Below are 9,316 nucleotides of genomic sequence, written 5' to 3'. Positions count from 1 at the left end.
TCTTTTTTTGCTGAAATTTGGAGCGTTGATAGGTCTGTAAGTCAGGAATCCACAAAAATTGAGTTTGCATCAATTTGACTTCTGTAACTCCAGATATTAAATTTTGAATGGCCAAAGGTCAACACTGGCAGAATGCGAGATTTGACTTTGCAGGATGTGATTTTCATGATCTTTCTCTTTTTATTTTTCTTGCATTACATTTCCAGAAAGGTATGGGTGTTAGCTTTTTAGTGCCACTGGAATCACTTCATTTCGATCTCTAGAACTCACGCTTTGCACAAAACATCGACTGAACGTCAAATCTGCCAATTACCTCCAATTTACTCCTTTTTGCATCTTTCATCCAAAAATGCCTTCAAAACATAAAACAAAGAATATCAAGGCATTTTATATATAAAACATGGACAAAACATTAGGTAGATGTGGGTGAAACTATCGAATAATATGGTTACATCAAATACCCCCACACTTAGCTCTTGCTCATCCTCGAGAAAGGATAAATAAAATCAAATTGAAAATAACTATGATCAATCTCTTAATCTCCCATCAATGTCCAAGAATATATGCATTATAAACAAGAATACAATCATGAAGGATAAATAGTATAATTCTCATGAATTCATTTACATGCAAACTTCAAAACTCAATCAATCGTCGGGATTTAAATGAAATCTATGCCATGCCAAAGTGATAGGTCCTCTCATTGATATACACTCCAACACTCATGTGTTTAGGGTTTATGTGTTTAAATCTCTCAAATTCAATCAAAGAGTATGTTCTACCATAAGCTTGTTTTTCAATCTCATCTCCATTAGCAACTTATTACAGGTACTACATGAATCAAAAGGTCTTATTTTCCGGTTGTAATGGGGCTAAGGTTAAGGTGAGGTAAAAGAAAGTAAAAGGAAAGGTTCAAACCAAAGAAAGTAGAGCATTCTGAAAAATGATATTTCAAACAAGATATTCCATCAAAGCACATAAATTTTCCATCTTTAATCACCAATGCTTAACTTCTTTCGATTTCAAGCTTTTTCAACATAAAATCTTAAGAACATAAAGGAACAGTTTTTTTTTTTCTTTTTTCTTTTCTTTTCCTTTTCTTTTCCTTTTCTTTTTCTTTTTTTTTAACCTTTGGCAACTTTGCCCATCTTTTCATCAAGCATCACTTCTTCTTTCTTTTCACATAATTTCCAACCATAATTCCATGAGATATCATAAGTATATGCTCTACTAATCCTTGGCCAGGGGAATAGAAAAACATATAAAAAGTTAAGTCTTATACTTGGATAAAGCAAAGAAAAGATAAACAAGTTCAAAAGGGGCTCACTAAGGATAATATGCTTTAGGTTGACTTTTTGGCTCAAGTGGTTAAAATTCCTAATGCCTTTATCATCTTCATGTATATATGTAATGTGAATGTAATCTCAACAAGATATGAAGCAAGTTCTAGCGATACATATCATTGAAAGAAGGCACAATCAAAGAATATAATGTTGAAGGCTCAAAAGCTTGCATTGGTATAACACTATAAAGTCAACATGGCATATTCTCAAAGTCAATCCCTAAACCAATTAAACCTTAAAATTTGCATGCATACTCCTTCATTTGATTTATATCTTCATCTATCTCAATTAATTCTCATACATAATACTCATATTCTCCAAAACCAATGGGAGTTCAAAAGATCAAACATAATTTTTTTTTATTTTGAAAAATAACAAAGAAAACCAAAATTAGAAAACCAACATTCTCCCAATACCCCCACACTTAAAACATAACATTGTCCTCAATGTTGAAATAAAAGAAAAGGAATATTGGAGAATGACAAAAATAAAGTAAAATGCGAAAAATAAAAGACAAGGGAAAAAGAAAGCAAATCTGTTTTTTTGTGTGTGTGTTGGGTTGCCTCCCAGTAAGCGCTTTTGTTTTATGTCATTGGCTCGACATGTTGCATGCTTATTCTTCATAGATTGGTTCAGCTAACTCCGCAGAAGCGGTGAGTTCTGTCGTCCAACCTTCCTAGAAAGGTTTCAAGCGATGCCCATTGACCTTGAGTACTTTGTTGGTTTCTAAACTTGTAATTTCAACTGCACCATAAGAAAAAACATTAGAAACAACAAATGGTCCAATCCAACGAGAGCGTAACTTTCCAGGAAAAAGTTTCAAACGCGAATGATAAAGAAGGACTTTGTCTCCAACATTAAACTCTTTTGTTGTAATCATTCGGTCATGGAGACTCTTAGTCTTTTCTTTATAAATCCTTGCATTCTCGTTAGCATCATTTCGAATCTCTTCCAACTCTTGCAATTGCAACTTTCTTGCAATCCCAGCAGCATCATAATCCATGTTACATTTTTTAATGGCCCAAAAAGCTTTGTGTTCAAGCTCCACCGGTAGATGACATGCTTTTCCATAAATCATCCTATAAGGTGACATTCCTATAGGTGATTTGTAAGCAGTTCGATAAGCCCAAAGTGCATCACCAAGTCGTAGACTCTAATCTCGCCGGTTAGGTTGCACTGTCTTCTCCAAAATGGACTTGATTTCTCGATTTGAAATTTCAGCTTGGCCATTCGTTTGAGGATGGTATGCTGTGGAAGTTCGATGAGTCACATGATATTTGCGTAACAATGCTTTCATTGAACGATTGCAAAAATGAGTGCCACGATCACTAATGATAGCTTTAGGGATTCCAAACCTGTCAAATATGTGAGTCCTGACAAAATCTAAAACAACCTTAGCATCGTTAGTTCGTGTGGCTTTCGCCTCAATCCATTTGGACACATAATCAACAGCAAGAAGGATATAAAGATTGCCAAAAGAAGAAGGAAATGGACCTATAAAATCAATACCCCAAACATCAAAAATTTCACTCACAAGAATATTCGTTTAAGGCATTTGATTCTTATGAGTGATATTACCTGTTTTTTGGCATTTTTCACATGATTTGCAAAAATGATATGCATCCTTAAAAATAGAAGGCCAATAAAAACCACTTTCAAGTACCTTGTGGGCCGTTCTTTTTGCTCCAAAATGCCCACCACAAGAATGAGAATGACAAAAGGTAAGAATGGAATGAAATTCATCTTGTGGTACACATCTCCTAACTACTTGATCCATACAAAATTTCCACAGATAAGGAGTATCCTAAAAATAATATTTAGCATCAGCTCGTAACTTGTCTTTTTGGGATGTAGACAAACCTGGAGGGAATTCTTTGGTGACTAAATAGTTCACCAAATCAGCATACCATGGTCTTGTAGAGGAATGTAACACATACAACTGCTCATCGGGGAATGTCTCTCTTATTGTTTCGGTTTGTATATCCTCAGTCCTCAGTCGGCTCAAGTGATCAGCCATATGATTTTCGGCACCTTTTTTGTCTTTGATCTCAAGATCAAATTCTTGTAAAAGCAAGATCCACCTAATCAATCTTGGTTTGGACTCCTTTTTCTTCAAAAGATACCTTAAAGCTGCATGATCAGTAAAAACAATGACTTTTGTACCAAATAGATATGACCTAAATTTTTCAAGAGCAAACACCACTGCAAAAAGTTCCTTTTCAGTTGTATGGTAATTGCATTGTGCACCGTCCAACATGCGGGAAGCATAGGCGATAACATGCAAATTCTTCCCAATTCTTTGCCCAAGGACAGCCCCTACCGCATAGTCACTTGCATCACACATTATCTCAAAAGGCTCATCCCAATTTGGTGGTTGGATGATAGGGGCAGATGTGACACGCCTCTTAAGCTCATCATGGGCATCTTTACATGCTTGATCAAACACAAAATCCACTTCTTTGGCTAATAGTTTGCACAAGGGTGCTGTAATCTTTGAGAAATCTTTAATAAAGCATCGATAGAAACCTGCATGGCCAAGAAAAGAACGAATTTCCCTCACGCAGGAGGGGTAAGGCAATGATGAAATAACGTCTATTTTAGCTTTATCAACCTCTAATCCACGTGAAGACACAACATGCCCAAGAACTATTCCTTGTTCTACCATAAAATAACACTTCTCATAGTTTAAGACAAGGTTAGTTTCAATGCACCTTTTCAAGATCAAAGATAAATTTTCTAGACATTTATCAAAAGAATCACCATACACCATGAAATCATCCATGAAAACCTCAATTATTCTTTCAATATAGTCAGAAAAAATACTCATAATGCATCTTTGAAAAGTTGCAGGTGCATTACAGAGACCAAAAGGCATTCTCCTATATGCATATGTACCAAATGGACATGTAAATGTAGTCTTTTCTTGATCCTCAGGATTAATAACAATCTGATTGTATCCACTATATCCATCAAGAAAGCAATAAAAAGACTTACCTGCTAGGCGTTCAAGCATTTGATCCATGAATGATAATGGAAAATGATCTTTACGTGTAGCAAGATTTAGCTTTCTGTAATCAACACACATTCTCCATCCACTCGAGATGCGAGTAGGAATGAGCTCATCATTTTTGTTTTTCACCAACGTGATTCCGGTCTTTTTAGGCACCACATGGATTGGCGCAACCCATTTACTGTCCGTGATGGGATAAATGACTCCTGCATCTAACAGTTTTAAAATTTCAGCTTTCACTATCTCCATCATAGGCGGGTTCAACCTCCTTTGCATTTCCCTTGTTGGTTTCGCATTGTCCTCCAATAGTATGTGATGCATACACATTGAGGGACTAATGCCCTTGATGTCAGCTAAAGTCCATCCAATGGCCGTCTTGTGATCACACAACAATTTCACAAGTTTTTCCTCTTGCGTATTTGTCAAACCTGATGCTATAATAACAGGAAGTGTATTGTTGTCGCCAATGAATACATACTTCAAATTATCGGGCAAATGTTTCAATTCTAACTCGGGTGCCTATAAAATAGATGGCAAAAGCTTTTTATATGAGAGTACTAAATCAACAAAGACATTACCATGGGGAACAGTTTGCAATGATTGCAAAGCCAATGCTGATTCATGCACGTTTTGGGGAACACATATGTGCCTCTCCATCTCTTCTATCTCGGTAAAATCATAGCCATAGCTCAAAGCTACGCTTAATCCATCCTCACAATTAAAATCAAAAACTTGCTGCACACACTTATCAACTTGGTCATAGCATGTGATAGAATAAACATTGCTATAAGGATATTTCATTGCATCATGAAAATTAAATTCAATCTTTTCATCTCCTACTTCTATAGACAAAGTATCCTTACCACAATCTATCCTTGTATTGGCAGTTTTCAAGAATGGTCTCCCAAACAATATAGGAGTGCTGTTTGATGAATCACAAGAATCATGTTCCATATCAAGAATATAAAAGTCGCATGGAATGACCAAACTATCAATCTTGACTAGGACATCTTCTATCACACCAAGTGGGTAAACAAAACTACGATCCGCAAGTTGTATTACAATGCTAGTTTTATTCAAAGGCTCAAGACTAAGAGAATCATAAACATGTTTGGGCATAACACTAATGGATGCACCTAAATCGCATAAAGCTCTTTTAAAACTAGCATTACCAATAACACATGGGATAGTAAACACACCTGGGTCTTTTTATTTCAAAGGCAGATTCTTTTGAACAACGACAGATACAACTTCACCCATACTTACCGTTTCATGACCTTTCAGTTTGAAAGCTCTCTTGGTAGTACACAACTCCTTCAAGAATTTTGCATACTTGGGAATTTGCTTGATAGCATCAAGCAAAGGAATGTTGAGTTCTACTTTCTTGAAAACCTCTAAAATCTCTTTTTCTTTGTCCTTTTTCTTTGACCTAGAAGAACTCACAGGAAAGGGTGGAATTGTTTTAAAACTGGAAGTCATTGATTGAGGACTTACCTTTAGAGTGTTGGTCGTGGTTTCAATTTGTGAAGGAGAATGATGTTTCTTTTTTGTACTCAATTCAGTTTCTATCTCTTCTTCTTCCTCCATCTCAATTTGTTTCGACCTTTTCTCTTCAAGTTCTTTCCCACTTCGCAGCATGATCGCACTAACATTCTCTTTTGGATTCAATGCTTGGGAGGACAATTTTCCATTCATTTGTGCTTCCAATTTCCCCACACTTGAAGCTACTTGCCCCATTTGCTTCTCCAAGTTGTGAATACTTGACCTTGTTTCCTGTTGAAAAGACATGACATTTTGTTGCAAGGTCACAGTGTTAGAAGCCAAAGTTTTCATCATCTCACGAAGATCATCACTGGATGACGACCCCATAACATTGGAGTTTGTGAATGGAGGGGGTTGTCTTGCTTGATAATTCTGTTGGGGCTAAAATCCATGGGGATGGAATTGTCGGCCTTGATTGCCTTGTTGAGGCTGGTTCCCATACCGTAGGTTGGGATGATCTCTCCATCCAGGATTGTACGTGTGGGAAAAAGGATCATACTTACGCTGAGGTTGTCCATTGAATGCTCCATCAACTGCATTAGCTTGTTCAATGTAATCTTCTTGCATTGTTGGGCACATATCTGAAGCATGTCCTTGTAAGGAGCATATGCTACAAACTTTCACCTGCTGTACATTGCCACAAGCCAAAGAACGCACAAGAGAAGTAAGATCATTAACTTTATTCTCAAGGTTAGAAATACTTATCTCATTTACTCGTTTATTTGTGAAGTCTCCACGAGTGCCAAACTGTTTCGAGTTGGCTGCCATGTTTGAGATCAATTGGCGTGCAGCCTCGGGTGTCTTATCTACCAATACCCCTCCACTTGCAGCATCAATGATACTACGGTCAGTAGGCATCAATCCTTCATAGAAATATTGAATGAGCAGCTGATCGGGTATTTGATGATGAGGGCATTGAATGCACAGTTGCTCAAATCTTTCCCAATACTCGGAAAGTGTCTCTCCATGAGATTGTCGAATCCCACATATTTCTTTCCTTATGTTGGCAACTCGAGATGCTGGGAAATACTTCTCAAGGAAGATCTTCTTCATGCCATTCCACGTTCCAATTGAACCTGGGAGAATGGAGAAAATCCATACCTTTGCTGCCCCTTTTAAAGAGAAAGGGAAAGCTTTCAACTTAACCTGTTCTTCATCAACTCCATTCGGTTTCATGCCAACGCAAACCATATGGAATTCCTTGAGATGAGTATGAGGATCTTCTCCTGCAAGACCATTGAAAGTTGGTAGCAAATGTATAAAACCAGATTTGAGCTCAAAGTTTACATTATTGTCGATGTTTATGCACAATGGCTGATTTTCCACGTTAGGAGCAGCAAGCTCCTTGAGTGTTTGTTGTCGTGCAACAACCATGGTGTTAAGGCGAGCTTCCTTTCGTAACCTGCGTAAAGTTTTTTCTATTTCGAGATCCAAATGGACTTGACTTTGATTAGTAGAACGGGTTACTGGCATAAATCATCAAGAAAACTCAAAATAAACCAACCACACAAGAGATCAAAAACAATGCAAATTGTACGAAAATCCTACGGTAGAAAACAAAAACTGCCTAAAAACCCTAGAAAACAGTGGAATTTGGCCTCGATAGGGTGGGGCTAGTGGTTTACCACTAGTCCTGTTTAGAACGTCGTTTCCCTTCAGGAAACAAATGGCCGATACCTAATTCCACCAAAAAATATGTTTTGAACAGTACCGCTGCCGTAATGAACAGTATCGCAGCAGACAAAAATTCTGTTTTTTTTTTTCAGAAAAAGAAATAACAATCACAGCAAATAAAAATAATAGCACAAGAATCAACTAAAATTACTTCCCCGGCAACGGCGCCAAAATTTGTTGCGATGTCGCGGTCGCACAAATTAATTACCCTAGCTTCAAACACAACACACAAGATAGTATAGAGCAAGCAAGGGGTCGATCTCACGAGGAAGATTCAAGTTAGATTTTTATGCTAGATGATATGTAATTTGGGGGGGTTTGGACGTTATCTAGGCTAAAGCAAAAGAAAACAGAAAACTATCAAACTAAATTTAATAAAATCAGAAAATTATCAAGAGAACAAACCTTGGTCACAAGCACACATCCACCTACAGAAATCAGAACTGATCATGGAAACGAAACATCAATTTATATTCTGAATATTTATCTCTTCTTAACATTGGTTAGTTAACGGATCCGCCGTATAACTAGCCCTAACCATCAAACATCCACAGTGTCCGCACTAGCAATTTAATTCAATGGCAGCCTTAAGAACTAGATAAGTTGATTAATCAAGAAAACATAACTGTCCGCAGTCTATGTTTGATTTGATTGAATGTTCTCCCTAAGATTAATAACGTAGATCCGCCATAATTATTAAACTCAGTTGCTTCACAAGTTCATATACCACAACTCCGGTTTTGATATCAAACTTAACAATAGATTGTCTACAATAATAACTTAGAGTCCGCTCTAGCAATTAAAATAAACAATCATAGGAAAAATAAGCATAGGAGAACAAACATATTCATCATATAAACTGAAAAGAAAAGGTAAAATAAATCTCACAGTTCTTGAAATCCGAAGGTTTTCGTGTCCTTGCAACCAAGAAAAAGTGTAAAGCCTTGCATGTTTGTTGAACAACTAATCAAAAAGAAGGAAGAATGCATAATTTAGGGTTTCTTAGAGGAAGGGGGCGTTTTTCTCCCTTTGGCTGGTTGCTGCCTCCTTCTGCTCTCCCTCTTTTCTGCTGGCTGCTGCCTCCTTCTCTCTTTCTTTTTATATGCTAAGAAACCCTAGTCTCTATTTTACAAAATAGTCCTTCCTTGAGTTGGCAGTTTACATTTAAGTACTTCAATAACTATTTTTCCTAAAAGGAGAAATAGCCTTGCATGAAATCTTCAATCTCTGACTTAGAGGAGCTAAATTGCTGATATAAAAACTTGGATGTCGGTTTAGATGCTTCGGAATGTAATTTGGACTTGTTTCTTCACGAAACTTGTTTGTTGGCAGAATTCAGTTGTCATCTTTGAAAAATCATATCTCCCTCATATGACATCGTTTTTTGCTGAAATTTGGAGCGTTGATAGGTCTGTAAGTCAGGAATCCACAAAAATTGAGTTTGCATCAATTGGCTTCTGTAGCTCCAGATATTAAATTTTGAATGGCCAAAGGTCAACACTAGAATCACTTCATTTCGATCTCTAGAACTCACACTCTGCACAAAACATCGACTGAACATCAAATCTGCCAATTACCTCCAATTTACTCCTTTTTGCATCTTTCATCCAAAAATGCCTTCAAAACATAAAACAAAGAATATCAAGGCATTTTATATATAAAACATGGACAAAACATTAGGTATATGTGGGTGAAACTATCGAATAATATGGTTACATCAAGAACTCATAGTGGCTATTATGAGTTT

Source organism: Populus nigra, chromosome 16 (assembly GCF_951802175.1).
Source record: "Populus nigra chromosome 16, ddPopNigr1.1, whole genome shotgun sequence".
Taxonomy (NCBI): Eukaryota; Viridiplantae; Streptophyta; class Magnoliopsida; order Malpighiales; family Salicaceae; genus Populus; species Populus nigra.
Note: the sequence above shows the minus strand (reverse complement) of the source record.